Source organism: Chinchilla lanigera, unplaced genomic scaffold (genome assembly GCF_000276665.1).
Source record: "Chinchilla lanigera isolate Chin_1 unplaced genomic scaffold, ChiLan1.0 scaffold00037, whole genome shotgun sequence".
Classification (NCBI taxonomy): domain Eukaryota; kingdom Metazoa; phylum Chordata; class Mammalia; order Rodentia; family Chinchillidae; genus Chinchilla; species Chinchilla lanigera.
In genome coordinates, this window is record NW_004955438.1 from 6,894,878 (window position 1) to 6,912,740 (window position 17,863).

The following is a 17,863-nucleotide window of genomic DNA, read 5'->3' on the forward strand; positions in this document are numbered from 1 at the left end:
AAAAAAACAACTACTTGATAATATATTCACATGTAAAAAGTATAAAAGAATGGAGAAAAGAGACCTATGATCATTAATTTTACTATAGATACCACAGGTAAGTAGAAATAGAGGGGTTAAAATAGAGGTGCTAAGATAATGCGCAGGCAGGGAGAGAAAAAGTCAGCAAAAATTGTATTAAGAAATTAGAAATATTCATTGGGTGTAGATGGCAACCTTTATAAGGGAACTTACGGTGGTATGGAAACAATGTGCCTCAAGGGAAGGGAGAATAAGAGAAATTTGGGGGAATTATGAAAATAATTAATGTTTCCAAATTCTCTACAGTATATCTCATCAAAATTTAAACTCTTTGAAACATTTTAAATATGCCATTCAGTAAATGTACTTGGATGTGTATTAATAATGTTGTATACAAGCCCACCTTGAAGAGATGCTAAAGGCTTATCTACTAATTAGAAGTTTTGGTGATTAGAAAAGTTCCTTTATATGTGTATGTTATGTGTATATGTCTGTAAAATGAACACACTTGTTCATCCATGAGAATTTAAAACACTGAAATTTTAGTACAATACTTAGGTCCAATTTTCCCTGGTGGCATCTGAAATTTTTTTTTTTTTGGTTTTTCTCCGGTACCGGGAACCGAACTCACGACCTTGCACTTGCCAGGCAGGCGCTTTGCCGCTGAGCTAAATCCCCAGCCCCCGGCATCTGCAATTTTATAACGAGTTCTGATGAGGTTAATAATCTGAGAAGCTCTATTTGTTAATTTTGTGCAGCAAGAGAAATAAATACAGGACCTTAGAAGTGACAAACGGAATAGGATAAACATTCAGAGTCAATATTAGTAGTCACAGAGGAAGATATCAGGAGTAAGAGAAGGATATTGTGATTCTTATCCACTAAACTCGAACCCAATTACAAATCCTCTTAAAACCTAAAGTACAGACTAAGATGATAAATTATTTCAAGGGTGTATGGGTATCTTACAGGAAAAGCTAAATTCTTTCTAGAAGAAATAACTATTTAATGATTTTGATGAATGTTTAATCTTTTCAATCCCTGTTTGATGTGTGTACACAATTCACATATGCACAAAATGTTTACAATTTGTAACACAAGAAAGGACAAAAAGGAAGTAAAAATTAACAAAATGATAGTGAGTAAATTAACTCCTGAATCTATAGATACTGATGATATGGCTGGGGATTTAGCTCAGCGGCAAAAGCGCCTGCCTGGCATGTGCAAGGTCATGAGTTTGGTTCCCGGTACCGGAGAAAAGCCAAAAAAAAAAAGATACTGATGTTATCAGACATAAGTCTTAAAATAACTGTGGTCCTAATTTCAATGTTATTTTCAGTATATAATTTAAACATAGAGTTTAAAAGAACCCAAGGAAATCCTAAAGATAAAAACTTGGAAAATAAGGAAGATGCAGTAGTAATTAACACTAAATTAGTCATTAGTTACATATTAATTGAAATCTTAAAGAGAGGACTAAACAGAAGTGCTTATTGTATTAAAATTTCCTGAAGTCTTTCTACTACATTCATAATTTTATCCCATGTACATTTCACTTTAATATAAAAGTAATTCTAAGGAGAGAGAAAAAAGAAAAAGATGGATCACTTTGGATAGAATGCCAGAATATTTATACAGAACAAAATATTTCAAATCACAGATTCGGGAAGTGCTATAAACCCAAATTAGGATTTATAGAAAGAAAAAGATATTGGACTCCCATTCTTACATTGCTGTTGATAGGAGACTGAATATTTTTCATAAAATACGTTCTACCTTCATAGAAATCAAAATAAAACTAGCTGCTGACTTCTCAACAGAAAATTATAAAATGCAAAAGTCAACTGTATAACATTTTAAAAATAATTCCCACCTAGAATTCTATGCCTAATACATTAGGTATCAATTACCACACAACAAATTTTTGTCTTAGTGATTTCCCAGTTTTGAACTATCTCTCTGTTTCTGTGGGTAAAGAATGTGTTAAAACTCTCCCAGCTGCTTCAGGCTTACTCTTGCCTATGATTGTTACACTTCTCAATCTTGGCCTGGGGCCTCTCCTTCCACCTATGGTCAGATGGGCTCTCGGGGGTCCTTCCAAGACCTGCTACACAGCTTTCTCTCTGGTTGTTGTCTTGCTTAGCGGTCACTCTATGAGTTACTTGTGTGTACACCTCAGCACTTAAGAGCTGATTCCGAATAAGGCAAGTGATCTGAGAGAGAAACAAACAGTGGTCCTCCTATAACACACTCTTGCAAGTAGTATCCCTTCAACCCCATCTCTTCTCTTCTATTCTGTTGTCTAGACTTGAATCACTGTTATGGTTTGTGTCTGACTCCCCTACAAAGCCTCATGCCGTCATGGGGCTGGCTTGTAGAGTTTATGACTGATTCATGGTCCAATGCTGGGATTATGGATGTGAGTGCTACACCCGCCCTGAGGTGGGTAGTTTACATTACAATGTAAGGGAGAGAAAGAACCCACTGCTCTCCCTTCTGTTCTGGTTGCTTTTGTGATCTTCCGCTGCCATGAACTGTTGCCCTCCACCACTATGCTTTGGAGCCAGCCAAGTATGGACTGAAACCTGCACAAACTATGAGCTAAATAAACCTTTCCTTTCTTAATTTTGGGTGTCATGTATTTTATTTCACAAATGAGAGAAAAGTAACCAAGACAGTCACTAGGTCTGATTCAAATCCAGTAGAAGGGGATATAGTTATGCTCTTGAAAGAACTGAAGAATGTGTATTCTTTTTCAATGTGTCATAATGAAAGGACCTTTAAAGTTGGATTTAAACATGAGGATTAAAATGTGTGCAGACGGACTCTAGAGACAGAAGATATGAAGGTAAATAGAAACTGTAATGAGAGGTTCTGAGGCAATGGAATTGAATATTGACTGTATAGATCAACATTTGTGCCTTTAATGTGTATGTTATTGGCCAAGAATAGGTTCAAACAAGAGAGAATGTGAGAGACAGGCAGAGACAAAGAGACAGAGAAGGGAAATGTCTGTTACCTGAACAAACGACACTAGCACTCAAGTTTATAATTCAATTTACTTGGAATTAATAGGAAACCCAATATAACAAACTTCTCTATCCTTTATTATCAATATTACATGTCTATAGGGAGGGTAAGCAATAACAAGATCAAAGGATATATATGTAAGATGATGAGTCAGGTAAAAGAATGGATAATAAAACTTTTTATTAAATAAAAAAGAGACATAAAATAAGACAGAACAGCTACTGTGGTGGGGCACTCTGTAATCCCAGAATACTGGACGCTGAGGCAGGAGGATCACTGTAAGTCTGAGTCCAGGCTGGGATATACAGTGAGTACAAGAAAATCTTGAACTCCATAGTGAGGCCCTGTCTAAAAAATAAAATAAAATATAATAATAAAGGAAAGGAAAGATATGACAAAAGAAAACCATATGTATAAATAATAAGACTGAAAGTAAATGTTATCTCAATTAGGAAACACTTAACAAATTAGACACATATGAAAATGAAATATATTGTACAAACCGGCAAAACATACATAAAACTTACAGATAAACCAAGGAGATGAGTGGTAGCTAATACCTAAACCAGAGTTTAGAGTAAGAAACTTTATGCAAGTTAGTGAATGATGCTTCATAATTGGAGGACTATTAAAATCCCGTGTCTATAGTAATAGTACTGTATCCCAAAGCTGTTACACAAATAAATGAACAACTACAAGCGCAGTCGGGTCTTGTTTTCAGGTTAGCCTCATAATACACACTGAACTGGAGTTAACTGCTTTTGCTCTCTGGAAGAGTTTGTATTTTAGAGCTACCTGAACTTTCATACTTAGCAATTTTCTGAAAGTCATTTTTATTGTAATTTCATGAATGAATCTTTAGTATATCAAGACACACGAGGATTTTTTTCTTATCTTCCTGTTGTAATGTTGGTAAATAGCATTTTTCAGAGGAGTTTGCTGATTTCTTTTATTTGTCATATGTTGTGTATAATGCTATTTTATTTTTCCTTTCCTCTCAACAGTATCCAGTTATGTTTCTTTTTCATGACGATTAGTTTTATCTTATTAGGGGATATCTATCTCTCTCCCTTCCTACTCCTCCCCTTCTCCTTCTCCTTCCTCTTCCTCTTCTTTTTCCTCTTCCTACTCTTTTCTCTGCCTTGTTCCTCTCTCTCATTTTTATTATTCTTGCAAAATTGTTAAATTCTATCAGTCTTCCAAAACTCTCCTTATATATCTATTTTTCCAAGGTTTCTATTTCATTAAGTGTTGTTCTTATTTAATGTTATTTACTCCTTTCACAGATTTTAAAACTTTTTTTCTTAATTTCTTAAATTGAATGTTTTTTTCTTCACTTTTGAGAAAAATGTGCTTCCTCTACTGACTTTCTACATTGTGTATGGTGCATTACTTTTACCGTCATTAGGTTCTAATGCGTTCTCCCTTTTTCACATTTTGTTGGTGAGTGTAGGACAACCTGCTTCTCATTACCAACTGAAAGTTGATATTTTTTCTTTTCTTCCAGAGATTTGTTTTTTGTTGTGTCTGTTGGTTTACTTGACTTTTATCTTCAAAAAGTTTGGAACTGCACACACTTTCTAATTCTGGTTGGACTTGTCATATGCATCAGTCCTACATTTAAGATCATGCCCTCTTAACTAGTGGAGATAGATTTTATAAAAACTTTAAGATTTTCAGATTTTTCTAAAGCACTTTACGTTACAGTTTTGCAGTGGTGCTCACTAATGACCCAGGATTCTTACTTCCCTGTCCCTTGTGAGTTCCTTTTATCACTCATGGTGAATGACACTTTTCAGATGATGACCTCTACTTCTCAGGCTTCTATGGTTCAACTTGTTTTTATTCAGATGGTTGCTCTGATAAACTCTAACGCCTAGAGCTAAAGAAGAGTGAGTAATCAAATACGGCCATTCTTGAAATTAATTTATTATCATAATTTACTCATTACTGATATTTTTTCCAAAAAGTTAATAAAATTTCTCAGCATGCATAAATTTTGTCAAACATGAGTTCCAAGTCCTGACTAATGACAAAGCCTTCAACTATTCAACCGTTGTTCTATTCACTGTTGAGAATCATTAACAAATCTAATCAAAGCAAGACTGTAATACAATTCAGAAGTTGTAAACAATATATTTTAGTACCACGTGTGGGGAAATGGAGGACAAATATTGTAATTATATTTTTAATGCTAGCAATCTAGATATTGATAGTGAATGGACTTTATCTTGGGACTTTTGTCTTTCCCCTCTCATTTTTGCAGTAAACCTAACTTAAATATTGTCTGATTAAGTTTATCATACCGACACCAAACTTTGCATGTTCTAAAATTGTCTTATTTAATTTTAAAAACAATGCAGAGGATGCTATTGGAGGAAACTGTACAATATGCTAGGTACAGAGTCCGTGCAAAATCTGTGCTCACCTCTCAGTTTTAATGTATACATAACCATGCATGAAATAAAGAAATGCTTTAAAAATAGTAGCTCTAAAGCAGAAACGATTCTGTCCTTGTTTTGCCAGTAGGAAATAAAGTCACAAGGAGGATAATATTTGTCTTTCCTAAAATTGTGTCATGAGAGAGGGGCAGGAAAATACTAGTAGCCATCATTAGATTCTTTAAAACCCTGTGTGTGAAAGAATGAATGTGTGTACGTGTGCACATGGCATGTGTGTTAATATCTATATTTACAGTCTGTCCTGTTACATGCCCAAAGGCTCTTAAGAATCACATAATTAAAGTCAGTTAATGGTGATGGGAGTTAGGCTTTAAAAAGAATCTTAGGAAGTCTGGGTTTATTCTAATTAAGAGAACTACCAGGGTGCTAAATGCAATTCTGTGCTTGGCAAACTCTCTTTGTTTTGCCACGGAGTTATGTTTGTGGATGAAATGTTCTGGAGATGAATGCTAAAAGCTCTTGTGCCACATAGACCCTCTCCGGAATTATTTTCTGAAAACACTCCACAGTTTGCCAGCTGCTTTGCAACCTGGGAGTGGATTTTAATTGGCATCACATAATGTTATGACTGAGGGATTTATTTCTCTCTCCACAAATTCCCTCCTCTCTTTTAGCCCATTACTTCAAATATTTGAGTTAATATTACAGGAATTTATTATTATAAACTCTTTGGAATCATTTTATAATAAGGTGGCTTGTTTTGCTCAAGAAAGAGAAAGGAGAGAGAGAGAAACATACAGAGAGAGAAAAAGAGAATGGACAACTGGAGAGGAAGAAGCTAAGCTGTTAGGGAAGCTGTAGGGAGCTTGTCATGCTGACTTTCCTGACGAACTCGGCTGTTCTCATCCTCAAAGGAGCTCAGAACCTTGTTGCTCAGAATGGTTATGATTCACCTTTGGGGAGCTCTGGTCTTCATTTTGAGCAGTGCTTCCTGGATCTGGATGGGAAGATGGTGCACTGCTTGGTCTCCAGAAGCTTGTTGCCTTGGCTTTCTTCATGAGAACTCAGCTGTTATCATCAGAGGAACTCGGGACCTTACTGGCACTGAGGATGGCTGTGGTACTTTTCTGGAGAGCTCTCATTCTTGCTTTGCATTTGACTTCCTGGATCCAGTGCAGATCCCTCAGCCTGCTGGCACAGATCCTTCATCCCACCAGCAGACTTGAGTTTCCACCACTGACCTTTGTGCCTTCCCAGTGCAGATCCATGAAACAGGCCTGTATGAGACCTTGTCATGAGCTCTTGGCCTCCAGCCGGACCGATGGGGGACATTGTCATGGCCTAGAGTTCTTCAGCTGGACTCATGTAGGACATTGCCATGGGATCCAGTCCTTCAACTGGATTATTTGGTCTTTAGTGTATGGAGAGATTTCCTGCACTCTCTTTGTTTATGGCCTTTTGGATGACTATTATAAAATAATGCTATAAATTATGTGTCCTGTATTATTTTCCTTACAAAACTCCAAACTACAACAGAGAGTAAGAGAGAGAGAGAAAGAGAGAGAGAGAGAGAGAGAGAGAGAGAGAGAGAGAGAGAGAGAGAGAGAGAGAGAGAGAGAGAGAGAAGCAGAGAGAGACAAAGAGAGACAGAGGACAGGGAGACAGAGAGATAGGGAGACAGAGAGACAGAGAGACAGAAAGACAGTGAGAGAAAATTAACATGAATGATTCAGGTTCTGGGAAAAATGTTATGCAAACCTTGTAATTCATAGTTGCTTTGTCTTTTGATTTTGATCCTCCTTAGGAATTAATAAAGTAGAAGGAAGGCTTATTTTGATAAACATAGTTTGTCGATATTTTGTATGTATAACATTTTCAGAAAAAATAGTCTACTAAACTTATCCCAGTGGCTGCAACAATCTGAGGTTATCAGCTGATTTTAACTAACTTTTTATCTTACTTATTTATAAGAAAGTGAAGCCCATAGCATTCACAACACATTTGTGTTACTTAAAGGATTGAGCAGCTCTTCATTTGCTCCCAGGATTTCTCCTTAATAAAATGCAAAATAAAGTGGAAATGAACTGACTAAGAGCATTCAGCTTTGAGGTGACACACGCCTCACTGTGGATTTCATTTTGCTTTTGGTTGGATGCACTGGAACAAACTATCTTCTTTAAGGATTAGTTCATGAACAGTAAGCTGGGGATAAGAATATTTACAGTCAGTGAATGAGGAAATATAAGTAAACAGCTTACCAGTGTGTATGTCCAACACTCATTCAAGAAATGAGTAGTAGTTAACTCTTGCTGTACAATAACATGAAGAGATTTAATCATATCATTTTAGCCATGAACTGACAAGAAATGAGATTTAGAAGAATTATTTCACTTTGAAAGAATTGTGTAAATGATCATAGATCTTTTAAGTCTTAGATCTAACACTTGTCTGTTAAATAATTTGATTAATCTGTAAATGGAGGAAGATTTTTTAAAGCTTTCATAGTTTCTAATAGATGGTAATGGTATTTTAAATCTTAAATACATGTTATTTTGCAGCACAAAATAAAAAAGCATTACATTTAACTCAAGGCACTTTCAAAATATTTTAATGCAAATATTATATCACTTGACAACCAAGTGAGTTTGGAGACCAAAAAACTAAGATGTTTCTTTTGTCAACTGCATATTATTTATTCAGGAGCAATATATTTAAAAAAAAACATGATTAATGGCAATACTGTAGACCTCTCATGTTTCATTTTAATTGTAAATCCCCACAATTCTTAAATTTAGGTATAACTATGAAATTATTTTCCCCCATGATAATGCAACTGTTGTTGTTACTAGTATTGTATTAATTATCAGAAATTTGACAGATTATGCTTACTTGAAATATTATATAATGGCTAACAGAATGATAGCTATGCTAAAAGTATATGCACTCTAAGAAATCCTTATTGTTTTTCAGTAATCTGGAGAGGGAAACTATAAAACAGAACATACTTGAGTAAATAAAAATTATCATATTAAACTCCTACATGATTGATTTAGATGTATGAATCCAGTTATGTTCATTTGCATGGATATGATATTTATATATATGCATATATATGAATCATCTATATGTGTAAGTGTGCATATATTTATGGGTAGTACATATGTGTATAAATATGTGTGCCTAAAGTACACACTAAGATACCCGTAGATAATATAAATAGGATGATCACAACTATATGCTATGTTATAATTATTATAATAATAATTGGTAAAAATAAGAATTGGTTAAAAAAAAAAAAGATAGCAGTTGTACTCTACGACTTGGCTTAGATTTTCCAGTAAAACCCTGAGAAATGACAGAGGTTGCTAAATGGGTACTAAACTGCAGTTAGGTAACAGAAACTTAATGTGCTCTTGTACATGACAGTGACATTAGAAAATATCAGTGATGTTAGGCAATTATGTGTCATACATTTCTAAAAGCAAGAAGAAAATATTTTCAGAGTTTTCATCATAAAGAAATGATAAATATTTGAGATGTAAATGTGTTTGACTGATTTACACATTATGGAATGTATATGATGTATCAGACATTACATAATGTCTCATTAATATGGGCAACTTTTATGTCATATATACCCATGAAAATACATTTAAATGCTAAATAAATGGATTAGTCACTATAGTCTAAATTATAACATTGTGGCCAAAGACACTAAAATAACCCTAATTTTCAAGGTGTCATACTAATTTTTATTATCACCTTGTGAATAAGAATGTATTGCTTACTTTTTAAGTGCCTACTTCCGTTCTACAAAGTATAACAACAAATTTAAAAATAAGGTGGCTTTTACCATTTAGATCTTTACTATCCCAATGGAACACACTACTTATATGTAAACCTCATCTTTTGTAATAAATGATGAGGGCTGAATTGTGCTGTACGAATTGCACCTGTGCCTTGAAGAGGATCTGGATAAAGCAGTGTTACAATAGGTGACTACTGAAAGAAAGCTAAAAAGTGCAATTGACAAAAGAGGATTCTTAAGTTTTGAATTGAAAGGTTGTAAAGAAGGTGTTTGGGTTGAGAAGAATGAGAACAAAGACTTTTTTGAAAAATCATGGTAGATGAAGAAATGACCGTGGCTTAATTTTGGAACAGCTGGAGACTATTTCTAATTATATATCTAGACATATAGTGGGTATGGGGAGTAAGGTGAGCCAGTATTATTACAATATGCTTTGTGTATCATCAGCTAAATCTGCTATATTTTTAAATCTGCAGATTTCTGGGCCATACTTCAGAACTCCTGAAATATTTCCTTGCAGTTAGGGTTAGTGATCACGCACAAATAATACTACACATAGCTATTCCTCTATACCCTCATATTTTAGGTTCATATTATGGAAATCTGCAAAAATCAGCCTAAAAGTTTATACTGCAAGTAGAGGGAAACTTGGTTATCCATTTGGAATATAAGAAATCAGTCTTTAATTACATATTTATGGATTTAGCAGTTTACATCAAAGAAATCTATGATACCACCATGTTTTTGTTAATCTCTATCTCAACAATTACATTATTTTTTGCATGATGATAAATAGAGGTTTTAAGGCACTAACATACATGAACATACACCCAAAAGCACATGAGTATAATGATTAAAGTTCTCTGCCTTTGTACAATGAACTCATTACAAACTTCTGAATCCATAACTGCTATTATTGCATGATGACCAATAACAAAATGAAACACAAACCTAAGTGTTCAGAACATCTTTATGAACAATGAAAATACATTTTATATATGCTATGTTAAACTTATAATGTGAAATCTATTAATAAAAACATAGCTCTGCATTTATGGCAAAAACAAGCCACACAGTTAGATATGGAAGTGAATTACATTAGTCCTTCACAAAGACAAATCTCTGAAGTCCTGCATTAGTTCCTCTGGCACATATGAGATTCTCTTCTTCAGATTTCAAACTCATAACACATTCACGCTATCACTTTTGTGTTTATATACATGTTACATTCTTTAACAGGTAATTTCCACAAAGGCAATTATGCATATGTTAGATATTAGACTCTCCCCTCTGCATCACTTATTTCTCTTACTTTTCAATACTTCCATATTTTTGTCTGTCCCTACTTCCTTATTAATATTGTCTTATATACTGTCTTGTCCAGTAAGTCTAGCTTCAGTTGTCACATATATTTTAAAACAAACTTACATATTTTTCTGACAATATATTTTAAAATCCAGCTTTAGTAATTGCATGTGTAACTGATTCCAAACTTGAATGAAATGCTCAATGTTTGCATTTCCTTACATTTAATGAAAGTATCTATATTATATTCTGTACAATGTGTTTTCTTCTTTTTTGAACATTTGTTTACTTCTACCCACATCTTTGTGGATCTTATCCTTTGATTTTGTGAAGAAAATTATTATGAAGTTCAAGAAGTATTCATTTCATTATTCCAAATGATTCAAAGCTAGTCCCCTAATCTTCATGATTCTACACAGGTTCGCTTTAATCTAACTCTCAATGAAAAATTCAAACACAATGTTTTTTGGAATCCGAAGCAAAGTTAAATGAGGTTAATCAGGGCTTTCAAATCTGGGGTCCTTGACTCTTATCTGTACTAAGCTACTGATTCCACATGACTCAGCCTTCCAGCAACATTTCTGGAAGAGACATATGCCCCTAGCAAAAATAAAAAATAAAATAAAATAAAATAAAATAAAATGCACTCAGCGTCCAATGCTCACTTTAACTTTTCAAGAATATTTTTTCCTGCTAAATATAAGCCATGCTGATCTTGGGGCTTATTGGCTTATTGACACTTTCTTGTCTTGCTAAAATGTTTTCTTCTCTGGAAGAATAGAATTAATCCTTTTTTGGGGGGCTGGGGATTTAGCTCGGCGGCAAAAGCGCCTGCCTGGCAAGCGCAAGGTTGTGAGTTCGGTTCCCGGTACCGGAGAAAAACCAAACAAAAAAAATAAACGTGAAAAAAAAAAAAAAAAAAAAAAAAACTTAAGAATTAATCCTTTTTATCTTTCATTTTTAAATCCCTTGGAACTAATACAATTTAAATTAACAACATTTATTATGTGATTAATAGACAGTAATCAGTGTTCTCATTTATTTCTTGCAAAACCACTGTGAATAATTATTACTATCCCTATTTTATCTACACGGAAACAAAAGTTTAGAAAGTGTCAATACTTATTTAATGTTGTATAACTAGTAGTGGCAAAATTGGGATTTCAACATGGAGCTCTGACTTAGGAGACCAAAACCTCAACCATGCAATATAAATTAAAATATGGTGGTTTTCAAAAGTGTCTATTCAGTAACTTAATTTGAAACCTAATTTTGTATTTTCATTTTTACCCTATTAAAAAACTTTCATATTGTGAGATTATTATATAAAGTAAGTTACACTGAAATCTTTGCACAAATTTGGCAATCATTTAATTTGCTAAACTACAAATTTAAGAACTTTTTCTAAACCATAAGCATGAACTGCAAGATCTTTTTGGCATGAAACAAAGAAAACATTTTTTTAATGAAATTTTATTCTGATGAAATTGAAATATAGCCAAAAACCTCAGTGGATTAAGGCTGTCTGTTAGCTAAATTATGGTTTTATAAACTGTTTTGCTTATTTGTTTTTCTTTTCCAAAGAATCTGTTTTTGCTAATCCATTATATAATAACATTTAGGGCAATATTTTTGAGCACTTAGCTGCCACTGATTTATAATGTCTTTATTGTTGTTAGTATTTACTTCACGTCTGTGGTGCATATTTGACTACACACAATACTTTTCATAACTACCAGTATATTATACTATTTATAGTGCTGCATATGTGTTCAACATGAAGAAGATGCAGTAAGTATTACAGAATTCATTGGGACTGGTAACTTATTTTGTTGCACAAATGCATATAAACACGTACCTAAATATTATATATAATCATAAATATATCTTATTTCATATTTTAACACAGGAAAATCCAAGTAACTCTTTTGAATTGTCCAATTGATTTTGTTCCTTATGACTATATTTTGTAATTTGATGTTTATAAAGCATTACTGAATACTTTATAAGTGAATATAAAATATGTAGTGAAAATATTTTAACTTTTCTGTTTTATGTCATTATCTGCATAAATGTGATAAGAAAAATGTATGTAGATATTTAATATTATGTGAATTTTATGTTACATTACATCATATCATATTTCTCTAAATTATCTATGTACTACTTTTAGAATAACAGAATATGTCAAAATTATGCCAATAATTTAATCTTTGTTCGTTATTTTATCATAATATATACATATCAGATCTTTTTAGAATTTTACAATTACTACTTTTTTTTTTTTTTTTGGAAACAGGGTCTCGCTATACAGTCCCAGGCTGGCCCTGAACTCACTTATGTAGCCTAGGCTGGTCTCTAACTCACAACGATTCTCCTGCCTTAGCCTCCCGAGTGCTGGGATTACAGGCATGCACCACCACACCCAGCTAGAATTTTACAATTTAAGTGTATGCAACATATCGTTTAATGCACTTAAATTTAAGCACACTTCAGACACTGAAAATTGTTTTCCAGACTACTACAAGAAAGAGACTATTGCAATAAAATGTCATAATAAATTTTTGGTTTGTCAGTGTATGTAAAGGTTATATTGACATGATAATCTATTAAATGTAGAATAAAACATCTAAAAATCAACATACATATCACAATTTAAACATGGTTTACTGCAAAAATGGTAACAATCACCTAACCTTTCTGAGAATCTTAATCTTTTTTGCTGATGGAGGGTCTTGCTCAGTGCTGATGGCTGTTGATCAAAGTGGCAGATGGTGAAGGTTGAGGAATCTATGAAATTTTAAAAAATGAGACAATGAACTTTTCAAGACTGACTCTTTCATAAAGTATTTCTGTAGCATGCAATGCTATTTGATAGTGTTTTAACCATAATAGAACTTGTGTCAGAATTGGAAATCAATTCTTTTGACCCGTGTGGCTGATAAATCCATTATGTTTATGAATGTTCTAAAGACTTCGTTGTTATTTCAACAATCTTCACAGCATACTCATCAAATACTTCATCTTCAAAAAACCTGCTTTGCTTATTCAAAAGAAGCAACTCCGCATAATTAGTTTCAACAGAGGTCGCCAATTTGTACCCTCATCCTGACTCCACTGTCTACATCCTCCAGTTCTCCAATATCTATCACATCTGCAGTTACTTCCGACACTGAAGTCTTGAATCTCTCAGTCACTCATAAAGCCCAAACACCCAGTTCTTCCATATTTCCATTAATGTTTCTATTTTGATTTCCTCTCATGAATCATAAATTCTTTTAATAGTGTCAAGAATGAAGAATCACTTCCAAACGATTTAGTTTGTTCATACCCATAAGAAGAATCACCATTTGTCTCCCATCCAAGTACTAACCAGGCCCGATCCTGCTTAGCTTCTGAGATCAGATGAGATCGGGTGCATTCAGGGTGGTATGGCCATAGACAGGAATCACCATTTGTAATAGCTACAGCCTTATAAATATATTTTTGAAAATTGACTTTACACATGTGGAAGATTGAATCTAGACCTGTATCTCTCATTATGTACTAAACTAAAGTAAAAAGGATAAAAGACTTAAATATTAAAACAAAAAAACTTATCAAGCTGGAAAACAAAAAGGTAAAACTCTTGAAGATATGTGAGTAGGCAAGGAATTTCTCAGCAGAATCTCACTTTCACAAGAAATAACGAGGAGCCATCAAATGGGATTACATCAAATTAAAAAGTGTTTGCTCAGCAGGAAAAAGCCAACACAGTGAAGGCACAGCATGGAAAACTGAAAAAAAAAAAAATTTCCATGTAAACCTTGAATAGAAGTCTAATATATGATTATATAAAGAGTTAAAGACTGAGGATAAAGCTCAGTGGCATAAGTGCCTGCCTGGCAAGCACAAGGTCCTGAATTCATTTCCTAGTACAAAACAAAAAAAAATTTAAAAATACACCCCAAAATTAGAGACTCAACCCAAAACTGGGAGATTGAAATGAAAAGACACTTCTCATAAGAAGTATAAGTAGCTATAAATACAAGGAAAAATATTCAGCATCTCTGCCCGTTAGAGATATGCCAATTAAAATAACACTGAAAATTTGAATTACTCCAGAAAGAATAGCTATCCTTAGAATAACAAATAATAAGAAATAGTCATGAGACAATGGGCAAAGACGCACTGTCCTATATTGCTGGTGGGAATGTCAACCAGTGTAATCACTATGGAAATCAGTACGGAGCTCCTCACAAAATTAAAAAATAGAAATTCCTTTAAAAAAAAATTTAAATATACAAATAACAATTAAAGCAATACAATATTTCAAAACAAGATGATAGGAAATTAAAAATGGTTATTATATTGCATATTGTTATCTTCAATGTAGTTGTTCAGATTACCAGGTACAGACATGCAAAATTGATCAAATAATAAAAGCACTAGTGGTTACATTCAGTGAACTGATGGAAATTAAAAATTCGATTGGACCCAGCTGTTCTCTTTCTAGGTATCTTCCACAATGAGTCAAAGGCATCATATTACAGTGGTACATGCATACCCACACTTATAGCAGAACAATTCACAATAGCTACATTGAAAGTAGCCTATATGTCCATCAATAGCAGAATCTATCAAAGTCATGGTATTTAAACACAGTGGAATACTACTCTGCCATAATGAAGTGTAAATTTGAGTCATTTGTAGGAAAATGGATGGGTTTTGAGATGCTAATATTCGAGAAATAAATCCGACAAACAAGTTTATGTATCACGTCATTACTCATTTAAAAACCTAAGGTAGAAATAAGTTAAAGAGAAAAAAAAAAAAAGATAGACACTGAGAAATGGGAAGAAAGAACTTTTATGAAAGCCAACAAGACCAAGAGATGGGAGAAGCAGGGAGAGAAGGGAAAGAGGAACAAAAAGGAATTAAGATAGTTGTAAGCAAGTACTCACTCCCCATGATGAATGCAATTATTATGTTCTGCAAACATGTACAAACAAAAAAATGAAAATATGTGTTTGTCAATTAAACTTGAAGTTGTGTTGTTCCATGTATACAGCAAGGGCAAAGTATAATATACTTTGACAAGGATGGGGCTGAGGATCTGTTGCAATATGCAGGGGATCTCAGTCAAAAGCAAAGGAGGAGACGGTTGCAGAGGCTGGCAAGGCAGCACAGGACTGGGGCATGAACAGCTCCAGACAGCCAGAGGACCTACCAGTGGGAGCTGGCCAGTACACAGGCCCCAAGGAGGAAGGACAGGGTCACCCAACGCTGGCCCAGCTGTGTCATGGGCATACAATACTCAGTATAATACTTAGGGGTCATAGCCATTTTGAAATGGTAAAGAAGCATTCACTCCAACCTGAATTCACCAGCTAAATTCATCCATAAAATATCAGCCGTTCTCTCAAACGTTGTAGTGAGGCACTGACTTCTCTCTAGCTACGAAGTTATAGACAGAATCTCCTTCTAATAGAAGGATGATTATTCTAAATCAGACATCCATTTAATGTACCTTTTTTGTACTAGGAATTGAACTCAGGACTCTGTGCTTGCCAGGCAGGCACTTGACCTGCTGAGCTATATATCCTTGGCCCAATGTATCTACTTTCATCAAGGACCTTAGATGACTGAGCTGGGTAACTAGCTGGAGCTTTCACAGCAGCACTTAATACCTCAACCTGCATTCTTCTATTAGAGAGTTAACATCTTCCCTTAAATTCATAAACTTACCTGTGGTAGCTGTGTACTTTTCCTTTGCAGTTTCCTCACTTTTTTTTAGCATTCACAAAATTGAAGGGAGACAGAATCTGGCTCTGGGTTATGCTTTGGTTTAAAGGAATTTTATGGGTGTTTTGATCTTCTGTCCATAGCACTAAAACTTTCTACATATCAGCAGTAAGGTTTTTGCATTTTATTATTTGTGTGACTAGTGCTTTCAATTTTCTGCAAAAATGTTTCCATTGTATTCACAATTTGGCCGTTGGGCACAAGAAACCTCCTTTTCAGTTATTTCACTGGTAAACATACTTTCTGCACTAAAATTACCCATTTCTAGTTTTTATTTAAAGTGGTAGATGCGCAGATCCTTTCACTTGAACAGTAAGAGGTCATTACAGAGGTACTAATTAGCCTAATATGGGTATTGCTCTGCACTCCAGCAGTAAGAAAGCCAGAGACAAGAGACACACAGGAAGAGGTATCCAGTGAAGCAGTCAGAATATAGCACTTATTGCTTAACTTTTCTGTCTTATATGAACATGCTTCATGATGTCCCATTAACAATAGTAACATCGGAGCTGGGGATTTAGCTCAGCTGCAAAGCGCCTGCCTAGCAAGGGCAAGGTCGTGAGTTTGATTCCCAGTACTGGAAAACAAACAAACAGATAAACAAAAACAATAGTAACATCAAGGGTCATTAATCAAAGACCAATAACAAATATAATGACAATTAAAAAAATTAACTTTGACATTGAGCTCAAATTACCAAGATGTGACACACAGACATAAAATGAGGACAGGCTATTACAAAGGTATCACAATAGGTTTTCTGGACTTAGGATTGCCAAAAATCTCCAGTTTATTGAACATGCATATCTGCTAAACACAACAAAATGTAATGAAATGTATATTATATAGGGAAATTCCTATATTTCCCAAGGATAATTTATAAAATATGCACTTAGTGAGTTCAAAGGGTAACAAGTTTGATAAATGTCGGCAGGTCATAAAACTATTTCCCATCTTATTCAAAGGATTTTGTAAACCAAGAACTAACAATTATTTCACTATCTTCTTACCATCTGTACTATACATTATTCTGTAATTTTTTATTAGTGTAATAAAATATAAAATTTTTCATTGATTGTTGGCAGTGGGTTGAACTCGAAATCAGTCATATGTGTAAGGTCTCACAGAGCTAGATTGCTTCAAGCAATCAAGCTACCTTAGTCTTGAGAAAAACTTCCTGCCTGGACAATTTCAGTCAACAATCGCTAGGTCTCTCATGATACTAACTTTGCAAGGGTGTGAATTAAGGCCTTTATTATTGTTTAGAGCTCTAGCCCTCTAAGGTGAAGAGATTACTCCACCTGACACAGGTTTTTATGTCTTGCTTTTATTTTCACACCCACCACCTTTCCGACCCAGGGTACACCAAGAGAACAATGAGCTCTCTACAATTGATATTTACAAATTAATAAAAGTCATTTAAAAATTTTAAATATATATATACTATATTTTGATATGTTCATGAAATACATCTAAAGCACCAAACTGAAGAATGAAGAAAAGAAGGATCTCA